Source organism: Panthera uncia, chromosome B4, assembly GCF_023721935.1.
Source record: "Panthera uncia isolate 11264 chromosome B4, Puncia_PCG_1.0, whole genome shotgun sequence".
Lineage (NCBI taxonomy): Eukaryota > Metazoa > Chordata > Mammalia > Carnivora > Felidae > Panthera > Panthera uncia.
The window spans coordinates 113,382,791-113,398,918 of record NC_064809.1 but is presented as its reverse complement, the minus strand read 5'-3'; the positions used below and the strand labels follow the sequence as shown (position 1 = coordinate 113,398,918).

Here is a 16,128-nt window from a genome sequence, read left to right as displayed (position 1 = left end):
GACAGGACCCGTGGGCAGAAAGAACTGCCTTGTGATTATGAGGAGTGACTGATTTTTCACAGGGTTTTCTGTCCTGTGGAGGTGAAGGTGATGATAGGGCTCCAGGAAACCAAGTCTATAGGTTCCTGGAGGTCTGACTGTTATTGAGATTGTGTTTTTCTTGTAGATCAGTAAGACAGTTACAGGCAGTTGTGGAGTTTCATGTCCTACATGACTGTGATCTTTATCAGCTGAACATTTTGTTTTTCCCCTGCCTTTGTTCTTAGTACCTGAGGAATGTTATATATATTCCACTTTAGGGGGTGGGGTGGTTTGCAGGGTTCAGCTTGCCTTTTGCTCTCTCAGTGCATAAAGAGAGCTCCTTCCTTGTCCCTCTAATTCTTACTGTTCTCTCTCTGATAGGCTTGTTGAGCTTGTTGGAATGTTATGCTCCAGAATGCCCTGGGGTTCTTCCAAACTGGGTTTGAATTCCAGTTCTTTTGCTCACTAGCTGTGTGAGTTTGGGCAGATAAGTTCATCTCAGTGTGCCTCAGTTTCTTCATCGACAAAATGGGGATAGTAGTGACACCTCATGGAGTTGTGAGAATTAAACTTTCACTTGCCTACCCAGTGCTTTGCACTGTGCCAGTACGTAATGAGTTCCATACAGGATGGTTCTTACAGTCACTGGGATATCAAAACTTTAGTTTCCAGGACGTTGCTCTTATTAAAATTATCTTTTAAAAGATTTTTCATTGATGCCATTGCCTGGGGTTTATTTACAAAACAGATTGAGTAGAGTTACACCCACAAATCTGTTATGATTTTCCCTAAAGAAGTTACCAGATGTCTTTTTTTCCCCCCTAGTTGCTGTTACTGGGAGAGGAAGTCCAACAAAAAAAAACAACCTAATGCACACTCACAGCAGATACATAATTTGTTCTACCTTTATCATCACTGAAAAAAACAAGCACTGTCAGTTTTCATTTTCCCGGCTTGCTGTCACTGCTGCAGCAGGAGAGCCTGGTCCTGTCCGGGTACCTTAAGAACTTCTTAACCCGGAGTGTAGTGCTGTTGATAGGCCTGCAGGGTGCATTAAGGGTTCCTCTCAGTGCTCAGAACGTCTGTGTGCTTACTGTTAGGAATGGTGCAGATTTTTTCCAAAGGAATCTGTACCAACGCTTTTCGAAAGATACATGAAAAATTAATTGGTAGGGCCAATTAAGTGGTAATGCATATTTATAGATTTGCCTTCCTCAAATCAGCATCTGGTTAAAAAAACATTACTAACCAACCTGAATTTTTAGTAACAGCAGCAAAGCATTTCTTAATTCTTTTTCTTTTGTCAGTGAACTGTTTTCCTGAGAGAGAGAGAGAGAGAGAGAGAGAGAGAGTGTGTGTGTGTGTGTGTGTGTGTGTAGAGTGTAGAGCAGAGCTCGAGAGAGAATAGGGCTGGGAGCATAAAGGAAAAGTGTGAGTTACAGAATATTTTTCAGATTCACTGCAATTGTATTTCTTTAAACACATACAGGGACTTGGACTCACTCCGGTGTGTTTTCACTTGCACGATTAGAGTGGGAACCTGATATAGTGAATAGAAAATGTAAATGTGTTAAATGGTAATGAATAGCATCATTTATTTACATTTGTGCACTAAATACTAAAATTCCAATTATGTGCCAGATGCTGTGCTCAGCATGAGCCAATAAATAATAACTCATGCTAGCCTCTTTTAGTAAACTTTAATATTATGAAAACAACGTGAAAATGGTAAACTCCACATTACAGTAGTACAACAACAAAAAAAATTCCTTTTTCATCTCAGACCGTTGGATGTTCTTGACTAGCCTTCCCAATCATATCACTGCATATTCACTTGTGTATGTATCTTCTTCATCATCTTTTTTTTTTTTTTTTAGTACAAATGGGATACTTAGAGAGTTCCACCTCTTGCTTTTTCTGTTCAGCAGTTTCTTATGAATATGTTACCATAGCATTCCATTGTGTGAATATACCACAATTTAATTTTCTGGACTTAAAACTTATTTTGAATTGTAGACATAACTTTCTGCACTAAAGAGTTCTCTTTTAAAGAGAATTATACGGAATAACATCTATGACTATTACTCTAGTGCTGGCCCATGATAGATTCACATAAGTATTAATAGAATGGATGAATTGATTGTGTTTATTCAGTTATTCATGTCATTTTTCTTTATAGATAATTTAAAATAAAATTCAGAACTATGAATGATAATGTTCCAAATTAATAGATTCTGTATTGATGAGGTTTGTGTCCTATCACCTGCATTCCCTAGCCCCTTACTTGCATGGTGATATACTCAGAAATATCCCTGATAATAACAGCATGAATAGTTCCGTGGTCCATCAGTGCCGAGGGGGAAACTCTGGGGCGCATTTCATTCTCTCTGGCAGGTATTTTAATTTAAATGAAAGACAGAGGCCTTAAACTCAGACAGTTCAGACTCTAGAAGCATATATACACTGGTCAGAATTGTTTTCAGAGTTTGTCAAGGCTTTAGGGATCTCATTCTTAACGTCCAAGAGCTGTGCTCTGGGTGGAGGGATCTTCCATTCCTGTGGCACAGACCCTTTGGTGCCTCACTTTAGGCCCATCTTGGTTCAGGAGACAAATGGTCTACCGCGAGGTCATCTGACAATATAGGTGTTTTGGAAACTGGTTAATTGATTCTGTTGTCACTTGTCTGCTAATCTGTTACCACAGGGACTCGAAGGGCTTGTGGTGGGTAAGATTCCCTGGTGGCTGCTATGGAGGACACTGAGAAGTAGACGGTGGAGGCCATGCCCTGAGGAACCTCTCACATTGCTTGGGGAGACATGACAGTGCCTATAGATAGCCAGCAGTATGGCGTATTCTGGCAGTAACAGCAGGGGCTCTGGAGTCACATTGACTGGACTCGCCTCTCTAAGCTGTGTGACCTCGGCAAGGTAGTTGGCATCTCATGCCTCAGTTTCCTCATCTGTAGAATGGAGATTATATTAGTGCTTGCCTGGATGTGGGAATTAAATGACTTATGTTTGTCAAATATGCTTAGGCAGTGCCCGAGACGAGTGCTTAGTAATTGTTAGCTGCTGTTGCCATAGCTGACAGTACTACACGGAGGAAAAGGAGATGATAATAGCTGCTGTTTTGTGGTGAGAGCTCCTGGGCCTACGAATATCAGCCTCTATGGTAAGTGTTTCACGTTCACTATCTCATCCGATCCTTACAGTGCCCTGCGAAGCAAGGCATTTTAAAGATGAGAGAACTGGCTCGTGGAGGTTAAGTGCTTGCCCAAGATCACATAGCCATGCAGTGATTTGAACCTCCATCTGACTCAAGAACTTCTGCTCTTCTCTCTGTACACATACACACACACACACACACACACACACACACACACACACACACACACGTATATATGTATATGTTTTTTAAGTAGGCTTCATGCCCAGTGTGGGGCTTGAACTCATGACCCTGAGATCAAGACCTGAGCTGAGATTAAGAGTCAGATGCTTAATTGACTGAGCCACCTAGGCGCCCCACCTGTGAGCAATATTTCTGAGAAAAGAGAGAGAAAAGGAAGGAGTCTTCCTTTACCTTGTAGGTGAAGAATGAGGCACAGAACACTTAGGCAACTTGCCCAAGGTTACATGGACACTGAGGTTTTCCTCCGTGAGGGTGGATCCCACGGCGTTTCTAGACACTTGTAGGGCTGAGGTGTAAAGGGGGGCAAACTGGGATGCCTTGCTCCAGAGTAGAGAGCTAGGGCCAGTGCATTGAAATAGACTGACTTGGGATAAGTGGAAAGGACAATGTTTCTCACAAAACTGTCCACTATGAAATGAGATGGAAGTGTATTTTTCTCAAATACAAAGAGGTTTGGAGGTAGGCAATCCAGAGTTAGTTATGATGGCTCCATAAGGTCATCAGGTACAGGCACACGGGGCAGTGGCCCTGTTTGTTGTAACTTCGACCCTGAATCCATGCCAGGACCCAGACCAGGGTTTGGGATTCTGAAGGTCTTTCGCATGAATAATTTTATCGAATTCATAGGAGCTATTTATGGCTTTAGGGAAGCAGACTATGGAAGATTTATTTTTTGCTTATTACTCCTATGTCTAGCAGTGTTTTCCTGATTTACTTTCCTTGTATATCCTGCCATTTTATGAATTCAGTGTTATACATCTTTTTAGTCTGTTTAGTACCTATTGATTCTTTTGTGTGCATACTGAAGATTGCCCCAGGGCATTCAGATGCTGGTGGAAAATAATTACTGTGCCAAGTAGTGAAAATAAAAGTGACAACCCATGAACCTTTGTTTAGGACAAGGTAATTGAGTGAAATCAGATTTGCTTCATTATTCTAGGAAGACAATACCACTTATTAGAATATTTCCTATTGAGATCTGTTATTTTCCTATTTTTTTTTTTTACCTTAACTTGCTCATTCATGGAGGGAAAGTCGTGTATTTAATGAAGTCATTAACTCAACAGTTCTGAGCAATACAGATGCCGTCTCTGCCAGCATATAGTTTACCAAATAGCAGGAAATAAAATTACAGTGGCGTATAATAAATGATATGATGGAATAATTACAGGTGGTGTAGGCACACACACAGAGACACTTAAGCCAGTATCTGGAGCTAAGGGACAGCTTCCTGAGGAAGTAACATTTAGGCTGAACCCTAAAGGTGATAGGAATTAGCCACAAGATTTTTCCAGGCATAAGAAGCAACATGCATAAAAACCAAGGGACAAGGGAATGCTGGTGCATTTGAAGGACTCAGAGGCATTCTCTTTCATTGAGAGCCTGGAGGCTATAGGTGCTGACTGGTTAGTTGTGGCTAGCTCACAGAAATCCTATAAGCCACGTGAAGGATCCTTAGGGCATTGAGATGCCATTGTGAGATTTAAACTAGGGAATGATACCTGAAGTTTGAGTTCCAGGGGGGTCAAGACAGTTGGGGATGGAGTAGTTTGGCATGTGGAAAGAGTTGAGTGCAAAAGAGGAACCTAAAAGGTGGCCAATTTGGTTGGAGTGCGGGGGGAAGTGAGAAAGGGCCCTGTTAAAGTCTGGAGTCTCCAGTGTGAGTCTTGTGGTCGTGTGAATCATTTTTTTACTTTAGCCTAAGAAAACCATTCGAGCTTCTGTGTAGCAAATGGACTGGAGGCACAGGTGGAAAGAGAAGAGAAACTAGTTAGGAAGCCATTTTTAGTGGTCCATGGAAGAAAGAGGTGATGGCAGCTTGGGCTAAGATGGTCAGGCAGAAAAAATGGAGAGAGATGGCCCAATATGTGTAAAATCTGAGGACACTTGCTTACAGGGCATGGGAGAGAGATTAAAAGGAGAGCCAGGTACTTAAGCCCAGGCTCATGTTCATTGTATGAATTTCAGGGATCCTGACTCATGTAGTTGGTTGTGCACACAGTGCACTGGTCTGGGAGGCTGGTAGAGGATGGACTCAGGACGGTGTTGTGTTGTTGCCCACATGCTCACAAAAGAATCCACTGGCCACCTCTGGCGGAGCTCCTTACTGGTGGGCAGGAAGGAAGCCTGAGGTTGATAGCATGATCACACAGTGTGTGTGCTTCGTGAGCTGAATCTTCGTGCTCCCCTTCTCACACCTTTGGCCCATAGTCTTGGTTCGACCCCCTGGAGCCTAGTGGAGTGAGTGTAATCCTTCTTCCACATGACAGCTTCCTCAGGGTGCACATCCCGTTCCTTCTGCCATTCTTCTGTGGCTTGTTGTTCAAGCCTTTTGCCAGACTGTCAGTCACCTTCCTTCAGGCATCTTCCATTGTGTAGTGTCCTTCGTCAGATATGATCGTTTGCAGTTGGCCATAACCTCAGAGGCCTTGGGAGGACACAAATTCTTTGTTTAACATTTATATTTCTGGTTATAAATGGTAATATAAACTTACAGAATATTAAAAATACAGAAAAGTATAAGGAAAAAATGTAGATTACTGTAGCACTATCCTCCTAATTAGCTTAAATTTTGGTTTAATTTCTTCTAATCTTTTTTATGCATATTACTGTTTTTTAATGGGTATGGATAGGCCTCTTGCTTTTAAAGTTTATTTTGTTTTTAGTGAGCTCTGTCTCCAACATGGGGCTTGAACACACATCCCCTGAGATCAAGAGTTACATGCTCTTCCCACTGAGTTAGACAGGCGCCCTGTCCTCTTGCTTTTATGTTCAACTTTCCCATGTCATTCGAAGTTCTTTAACGATTTCCTGGTATAAAAACTGTTTCCACATATTGACTTTTATATATAACATGCAAGTGCACATAAGTAACAGCGATGCCGGACATGAATCTTGTTTGCATGCCTCATCTCCTTAGGATAGATTCCTAGAGCGTGATTACTGGGTACGCACATTTTTGGGGTCTTGGTACATATGGCCAGATTGTCCTCCAGAAGGGGTTCACCCATTCCTTTCCTTTGCCCCCCAGTAGGGTTAGATGAATTTGTCCATTTCAGTATGCCCTCGCCCTTGCCCTGCCCAGAGAAGATGATAGAGATAGAAGTCCCAGGGTGGAATACCACTAAGTCAGACAGCTAACATTTTTTCAGGGCTTACTTGTGTGCCAAGCACTCGCTAAGCATGTTTCGTGGATTTGTATCCAGTGCTTCTTATGTCCACTCTACAACATTAGGTGATATTACAGATAAATAGACACACGGAAATTAAGGGACTTGCCCAAGGTCCAAGGTCACACAGTTTAACAGTGAAAATAATTTTGGTACAGGTAACAGAGTACTTGACTAAAAGAGGCTTTAGTTTTAGGGTTTTGTTTTGTTTTGTTTTTTTTAGTTTTAGACTTTTAGAAAGTAAACCTTTTATCTTCAAGTATAACATCTATAAAGGGACACCTGTCTGGCTCATTCAGTGGAATGTGTGACTCTTGATCTCGGGGTTGGGAGTTCAAGCCCCACGTTGAGTGTAGAGATTACTTAAAAATAAAATCTTACAAGAAACATACAGAAAAGTGAACATATCTTCAGTGGTGTTTCTTGATGAATGACAAAACGTTTCTTTAAAAAAAAAAAAAACTATCGTGTGTGTGTATGTGTGTGAGAGAGAGAGGGTAGGGGGAGACAGAGTGTGAGCATACATGTGGGCAGATAGGAGTGAGGCTGGGGGTCTCAAGGGACCTGCTGAAGGAGGGGGCTGCAGATCCCCCAGTCAGAGAATGTGGTCTCGGCCTCTCAGAGCTGTGACTGCTCCAGTGAATGGGACATTAATTCTGCTGCTGGCAGCCCTGAACAGGCGATGCTTGTTCAGATGCTTTGGGGGGAGGAGTGTTGCTCTAATTTAATTGTGAATCTCGGGGATGCATACTATGATCCTCTCCAACCTGCTGTGCTGGATGCAAGGATGCTACTGGGATGCTTCCCAGGTCTTGCAGCTGTCCTGAAGAGGAAGGGGTAAGGAACTATAAATATCCTTCAGGGGAGGTGCATCTCCACCCAGAAGGAATGTGAACAGCAGAAATTTGGATCCAAAATCTGACCAACCCCCCAGTCACTTGTGTCTAAACCTGGAAGGTTACAACAGCGCCTTGGAAAGCTAGAACTGGAGTGATCGCATGTCCTCGTGTGCCTTGGACAGTCCCGGTTTACACCCGTCTTCCTGGTGCCGTTGCTGTAACAACACCCCCTTTTCACTCCCCAACGTGTCATTTATTATACAAAATGGGTGTGTAATAAATTGTATGGTTACCTACTTAGAGACGGCGTTTGATATCTATCCCTTTTGTGCAGTGTGACCTTAGACAGGTTCCTCTACCTCTCTGTGCTTCATTTTCCAAATCTGCCACACAGTGTTGTAGTCAAGATTAAGTGAGGCAGTAGGTACTAGGCCCTTATTCCTGTCCTGGCTCAGAACAAGGACTTGGATTTTAAGGCCTTTACAATTCTGTCTTTGGGGCACCTGGGTGGCTCAGTTGGTTGAGTATCTAACTTTGGCTCAGGTCATGATCTTATGGTTCATGAGTTCAAGCCCCGCATTGGGCTCACTGTTGTCAGGGCAGAGCCTGCTTCAGATCCTCTGTCCTCCACTCTCTCTACCCCTCGCCCGCTCATGTGCTCACACTTGCGTGCTCTCTCTCTCTCTCTCTCTCTCTCAAAAATGAATAAACATTAAAAAAATAAAATTTTATTTTTGCTGTTATCATTGTAGTTGGAATTTTCTTCAAATCATGATGATAAACTGAATACCTGAGATAGCAGAGGCTGGGAAGCTGTGCATTTTTCCCATCTACCTCCTAAAGAATTTGCTTTTCTTCTTCCCAGGATAGAAAGAATAATTGTTAGGACTTTCCTTCAGGGTTATATACCAAATGCAGAATCTAACAACTTCTGAAGTGTGAACTAACCACAGTGAAGCAGGCTTGGACTTAAATGCCTCAGTCTTCACTTTAGGAGAATGCTTAAGAAATCCTGAGAAAATCGGGGCGCCTGGGTGGCTCAGTCAGTTGAGTGTCCGACTTCAGCTCAGGTCATGATCTCATGGTTTGTGGGTTTGAGCCCTGTGTCGGGCTCTGTGCTGACAGCTAAGAGCCCGGAGCCTGCTTCGGATTCTGTGTCTCCCTCTCTGCCCTTCCTCTGCTCGTGGCTTGTGTTCTCGCTCTCTCACTGTCTCAAAAATGAATAAACATTGAAAAAATAAAAAAAAAAAAAGAAATCCTGAGAAAATATTCAGTATTTATGGTGTGACATGCAATCTTGTTTATGCCTGCTGTCTTTGTATATATTTTGTAATTTTTTATTTATTTTGAGAGAGAGAGAAAGAAAGCACAAGTGGGGGAGGGGCAGAGAGAGAGGGAGACAGAGAATCCCAAGTAGGCTCTGTGCCTTCAGTGCAGAGCCCAACGCAGGGCTCAGTCCCACAGTGACCTCATGACCTGAGCTGAAATCCAGAGTCAGACGCTTAACCAGCTGAGCCACCCAGGCACCCCTTGGTATAATTATTAATAGCATTCCCCTTCACTCTCAAGCGTGGCTCAGTTTAGAGAGTAAATTGTATGGTTATGCTAAATATTTAGGATCTGTGTGAGCCTGTCTATCTTGAGGTTAACAAGGCAATATCCAAAAACAGGAGAATGGGTGAGTAAAGAGTGACATATTCCTACAACAGATTATATTGCTATATTATAATAGCAGTGAAAATGAATGAAGTATAATTATGTGTATAAACACGTAAAACTAAAAAAATGAATATTCAATGAAAAAGCAAGTTGCAGAAGAATACCTTCTATGTAATTTCACTTACGTGAAGTTTAATAAAGCAAAATTACATGATTTATTGCTTACAAATACATATATATGTGATGAAGCTATAAAGAAAGCAGAATGATTAACTCAGAATTCAGATTGATGTTTACCTATGCAGGGAGGGGGTCGTGGGGGAGGGAGGAAGGGCCCAGGAATTCTAGAAAGACACAAGGGGCTTCAAATATACTGATATCACTCATTTTTGTAAATTATGGGGTGGGTATGTGGGTGTTTCATTATTCTGTTTTTATGTAAAATGCACATAAAATGTGTGTACATTCTCTTGATTCCTTGGGATACTTTATACACACACACAAATACACAAGAAATCATATACACAGAATAAAAATAAAACAAGATGCATGATATCAAATTTTACACTTTATCTGTGGGTTGTTTTGGGGGGTGATTGTTCACAGTCGAGTGAGTTTAGGGAGAAGGTAGGCAGACTTTTAAGCTCAGAGCTGAGAGGATAGTGAGGCAAATTGATAGTGCCTTGAAATCTTTAAAACCCTGGAGGTTATGGGGCAAGCATTCGTTTGTTTCTCCTGCCAGTATCACTCCACCGCTCCTGTACTGCTGTTCTTCCAGTGAGCGTTTTGTTAATCCTCTAACGTGTATTGTATCTTTTAATTCTCAAAGAAGTGCTGTGACCTACGTTCTGCTGTTATTTCCGTTGTATGGTTAAGGGCAGCGGAGCTCCGAGGGGTTAAGAAAGCTGCCCAGGCAGTAGTGTGTGCCCTGGGAACCTTTCATTGTCTGCCCCCCCCCCCCCCGCCGCCTCCCGGCGCCTGCAGTAAAACGCTAAGTAATGCCCAGTGCCGCCTGGGACCGAGATGGAGGCGCACGCTGGACACCTGCAGTCTTACAAAAGGCTTTGCTCCTCACTCTTGAGGATGACGTCTTTGTTAGGCTTCGCTTGCCCCATGTCTCTGTTACCTGCAGTCCCTGTGGCTCCGTTAACAGGATGGCTGCTCCCCTGGTGACCTTTGGGTTAAAGGGTTCCAACCCCTGACCCAGGTGATTAGGATGTGACTGTTCTCTGCAGAGCAGAAACATCCATACCTCAGGTGCTTTTGACACAACCGATTTGGACTTAGTTCTTCTGTTGAATTCACAGACTTAGTGTGGTTATCTTAAAAAAAAAATGAAAGAAAAAAAGAGGGGGGCTTCCTAAGTAGAGATGATTGGGTCCCAGCGGGAGGGACCACTGGAGTCAGAGAGGCCGTTCGGTGGAATAACAAACAGCCTGATCCCTGGTTTTGAATCCCTGCTCCGCCACTTACCACCTGTGACCTTTGGCAGGTCACGGTCACCTCACCTCACTGAGATCTGGTCTGCTCAGCTATAGGTTAGAGATGATAGCACTGTGTCAGGCTGTATCTTGTTTGCTCCAAAGCCACTACCAAAATCAGGCAAAAGTCACTTAAACTCAGGAAAATGGGCCATGCCCCTGGGCTTAGAGACAAGTATGTGAGTGCCTTCTGGTCTGAGATGTAGGGGAAGTCTGCAGGGGGGCTCCTGGGAGATTTTCTTCCTGGGCAAGAGGGGGGTTGGGGAGGAGAACCTCCTCCTGTGCTCCTTCTTGCTTCCTGCTCTGAATGTAGCCGTGCTTGGATGTGATATGTGGAAACCACTGCAGCCACTTCATGACTGTGATGGGGGGGACCCGGAGAGTCACAGAGACAGCAACCCCTTGGCCTAAGCATGCTCCCAAGCATTCCTGGAATTCTTTATATCCAGATTTCTTGTTACACAAGGAAAATAGAGCCCCATTTCTGTAAGCTACAGTTAGCCATGTTTTCTGTTACTTGCAATCAAAAAATTATATTTTTAAAGTGTTTTTTGAATTTATTTACTTTGAGAGAGAGAGAGAGAGAGAGAGAGCATGTGTGCGTGAGCATGGGGGCGGGACGGAGAGAGAATCCCAAGCAGGCTTTGCACTGTCAATGCAGAGCCTGATGCAGGGCTGAATCTCATGAACCAAGAGATTTGACCTGAGCCGAGATCAAGAATCAGACACTTAACTGACTGAACCACCCAGGTGTCCCCCAAAAAATGATTTTAAAAGTATTCCTTATTGGTGTGTGTGTGTGTGTGTGTGTGTGTGTGTGTGTGTGTGTGAGAGAGAGAGAGAGAGAGAGAGAGAGAGAGAGAGAGAGTTAGAATATATTTTTGACATGTCTGGAACAGAGTATATACATAATTGTAGCTGCTGTCGTCATTACCTGACCATCATATCACCATCACCGCCCAGTGTACCTCCACAGGCTGGGCAGACTGTAGGGGTAGCATAAGAGAAAAAAATGTTGGACGATTTTGTCTCTTCCCTTACTCTGTGCACCCAGCCTCTTTTTTTTTTTTTTTTTTAAGTTTTTCTTTCTCTCTCTTTTTTAAGATTTTATTTTTAGGCAATCTCTACACCTAGTGTGGAGCTTGAATTTACAACCCTGAGATCAAGAGTCACACGCTCTACCGACTGAGCCAACCAGGTGCCTCTTAAGTTTTTAGTTAAATTCGTTAACATACAGAGTACTGTTAGTTACAGGTGTACAATATAATGATTCAGCAGTTCCATACATCGCCTGGTGCTCATCACAGCAAGTGCGCTCCTTAATCCCCATCACCTCTTCACCCATCACCCCTCCCCTCTGGTAATCATCAGTTCTCTGTAGTTAAGAGTCTGTTTCTTGGTTTATCTCTTCTTTTTTCTTTGCTCATTTAAAAAAAAATTTTTTTTCAGAGAGAGAGAGAAAGCGTGCGCACATGTGAGTGGGGGAAGGGCAGAGAGAGAATTTGAAGCAGGCTCAGAGCTGTCAGCTCAGAGCCCAACGTGGGGCTGGAACTCATGAACTATGAGATTGTGACCCGAGTTGAAGTTGGATGTTTAGCCAGCTGAGCCACCCAGTGCCCCTTATTTGTTTCTTAAATTCCACATATGAGTGAAATGATAAGGTATTTGTATTTCTCTGACTGACTTATTTCACTTAGCATAACACTCTAGCTCCATCCATGGTGTTGCAAATGGCAAGATTTCATTCTTTTTATGGCTGAGTAATACTCCATTGTATGTATGTATATATGTACACACACACACATTTACATACACCACCTCTTCTTTATCCATTCATCAGTCAATGGATATCTGGACGGTTTCCATAATTTGGCTATTGGAAATAAAGCTACTATAAATATCGTGGTGCATATATCCCTTTGAATTAGTGTTTTTGTATTCTTTGGATAAATACCTAGCAGTGTGGATTGCTGGATCATAGGGTAGTTCTATTTTTAACTTTTTGAAGAACCCCCATACTGTTTTCCAGAATGGCTGCACCAGTTTAAATTCCCACCAGTAATGCAAGAGGGTCCCCCCTTCTCCACATCCTAACACCTGTTGTTTTTTGTGTTACTGATTTTAGCCATTATGATTGGTGTGAGGTAATATGTCATTGTGGTTTTGATTTGCATTTCCCTGATAATAAGGGATGTTGAGCATCTTTTTTTTTCTTTTTTGAGCATCTTTTTGTGTGTATGTTGGCAGTCTGTATTTTTCTTTTGGAAAAATATATATTCATGTCTTCTGCCCATTTTTAATTGGATTATTCATTTTTTGGGTGTTGAGTTTTATAAGTTCTTTATATATACTTTGGATACTAACCCTTTATTAGATCTGTCACCTGCAGATATCTTTTCCCATTTAGTAGGTTGCCTTTTAGTTTTGTTGATTGTTTTCTTTGCTGTGCGGAAGCTTTTTATTTTGATGTAGTCCCAACAGTTTATTTTTTATTTTGTTTCTCTTGCCTCAGGAGACATATCCATAAATATGTTGCTACAGCCGATGTCAAAGAAGTTATTGCCTGTCTTCTCTTCTAGGATTTTTATGGTTTCAGGTCTCACATTTAGGACTTTAATCCATTTTGAATTATTGTTGTGTATGGTGTGAGAAAGTGGTCCAGTTTCATTCTTCTGTGTGTTGCTGTCCAGTTTTTCCCACATCATTTGTTGAAGAGATTGTCTTTTCCCTAGTAGGTAGTCTTTCTTGCTTTGTCAAAGATTAATTGACCATTAGTTGTGGGTTCATTTATGGATCTTCTGTTCCATTGATCTTTGTGTCTGTTTTTATGCCAGTAGTATATTGGTTTGAATATTATAGCTTTGTAATATAACTTGAAGTTCAGAATTGTGATGCCTCCAGCTTTGCTTTCTTTTTCAGGATTGCTTTGGCTATTCAAAGTCTTTTTGTAATATATATACAAACTTCAGGGTTGTTTTTGTAGCTCTGTGAAAATGCTGTTGGTATTTTTATATGGATTGCATTAAACTTGTAGATTGCTTTGAGTAGTATTGACATCTTAACAATATTTGTTTTTCCAGTCCATGAACATGGGATGTTTTTCCATTTCTTTGTGTCCTTTTCAGTTTCTTCCATCAGTGTTTTATAGTTTTCAGAGTACAGGTCTTGCGCCTCTGTGGTTAAGTTTATTCCTAGATATCTTATTATTTTTGGTGCAATTGTAAAGGGGATTGAATCCTTAATTTTTCTTTCTGCTGCTTCGTTATTGGTGTACAGAAATGCAACAGATTTCTGTATGTTGATTTTGTATCCTGCCACTTTACTGAATTTATCAGTTCTGGCAGTTTTTTGGTGGAGTCTTTCAGGTTTTCTCTATATATTGTCATGTTTTCTGCAAATAGTGAAAGTTTTACTTCTTCTTTCCTGATTGGGACTCCTTGTATTTCTTTTTGTTGTCTGATTGCTGTGGCTAGGGCTTCCAGTACTGTGGTGAATAAAAGTGGTGAGAGTGGGCATCCCTGTCTTGTTCCTGACTATAGAGAGAAGGCTGTCAGTTTTTCCCCATTTCGGATGATATTAGCTGTTCATGTCTTGCCTCTCATAAGAAGTTGTATGAAGCATGGTAGGGTGCCTGATTTTGGGGAATGAATAGGAATGAAAAGAGGAGTAGAAAAAAATTGCTTTGGGACACCTGGGGGGCTTAGTTAGTTGAGTGTCTGACTCTTGATCTCAGGGTCTGAGTTTAAGCATCACACTGGGCTCTGTGCTGGGCATGATGCCTACTTAAACAAGAGAGAAGAAAATGGCATTAGAAAGAAATCAGGTGAGCAGAATAGGCTTATGGTTTGAATTTATTGCTCTCACATTTTTATGTACCTGAAATAGGATTCAGTCATATTGGGTCCTTGATCAAAATAAAAATTTTTAAATAAATGCAGATGTGTTTGTTTTTTTTATAGGCTTATTAGCATTCATGACTTAAAAAGTGTTAATGGTTATACCCTTAAAATCTTGAATGGCAATTCCTTTGTAAACAGGTGCCTAGGGAATAGTGCTTAGTGCTTTTTTTTTTTTTTTTTTTTTTTACACAACAAACATTTCTGGTAGAGGATTATTATAAGGAAGCAAAGTGTCTATTTTCAGCTTCCAATTACCTTTCAATCCAGTTGCCATCATTAAACTGCACTTGCGTTTAGTGTGCTAGAAGTTGGAGAAATGAGTGCATTACCATCAAAGCATGAAGGCCAGCGCTTTGCATGAGCGTTGCTGGAGCAATTTCTCAGATTCTGCACCTGGTACCCTCATCCTCCAGTGCCTTCATTTGGGGATGCTGCTTGCACGAAGTGCTAGTCACTAGTTGGAATAATTTTCAAACCCTGGTGTGGATTGTCTAGTTACCCACAGTTGCATTTTCTTTGTGGCACATTTTTGCTTTAAGCAGCGTCCTTGTGATGATTCCAGATTTGTCACGATAATAAAAGAGAGAATGCTCTTACATACTTGGTGCTACCTACAAAGTGGACATTTTGAACATCCCCTTGTGGGGTGGGGCACAAGCCCCAGCTGGTCGTCTTCAGTTGTCACAGAATGGAGAAGCTGAGACCTCGATCCTCTGGAGAGAAACGAAGAGGGAGTCTTTGATCTGCAGAGTTTGCTGTGTACAGCCAAAGGGTGGAGGGGGCATGAGAAGACGGGGAGAAACGGGTGAGGTGGGCAAATGGGGCTGCAGCGTTGGCTCTGTGGGCCAAACCTGGAATAAGGTGGAGCCCACCAGGGACGCTGTTGCAGATACTTACCAGCTGGTACAAAACAGGTACCACCCCGTAACTGCTACGGGCCGCGGCACTGGAACAGTGCCCCAAGAGTTGCTGGTGTGCAGGCATGAATTCATGGGGGAGGTCTGGGTGCCGGAGAAGACGCCGGTTGCGTGAGAACACTGAAGAGGCTGGAGGTACAAGAATCCTTAAAAACTTAAGCCGGTGCAACCGTACCGTAGTGAGCAAGCAGAAAATCAACTCGGCCGATGTGTTTGTGTTCCCCACAACGGCATTGTGTAGGAAAAGGGCAGGTAGAGTGTAGACCTTGCCTGGTGCCAGGCACACAGCAGGTGCTTGACAGATATTCCTGAGAGAATTTATAAATGCACGTGCCATGAAACAGTGTATCAGAAATCCTCCCTTTGGGCTACAAGAGTTAATTTCCATGAGAACCTTGCGTTTTGCTGGGTTTGGGATTATTTGTATATTATGTGATTTTCAAAACGTGAAATGGTGGTATGGATAGGAAAGGAAAAACAAGATGTCCTTGTAGAGAGAAAAGAATAATTTTTCCTTTAAATAAAACCAGAGAGAGCTGTTGAATCTCCTGGTATTTTTTACCTTTGTTGTCTATCTTGTAAAATTCATGCAGGATAAAAATCAACAGTCTTTTACAAAGGCAGCTAGTTCAGTGTTTTAAGGGGGCATATATTAGGTGGCTTGAAATATCTGTGATGGAGAATTGCAATAGAATGTACTTTTTCTGCTGAGAAAATGATAGCGATCACTTTG

The 16,128-nt window shown here is 42.1% G+C and overlaps 1 protein-coding gene across 1 annotated transcript in view; it reads left to right on the top strand.

The window, feature by feature from the left end:
* Positions 1-16,128, top strand: part of TMCC3 (transmembrane and coiled-coil domain family 3) — a 270,963-nt gene that overhangs the window by 54,558 nt on the left and 200,277 nt on the right. The gene's annotated exons all lie outside the window — the stretch shown is intronic.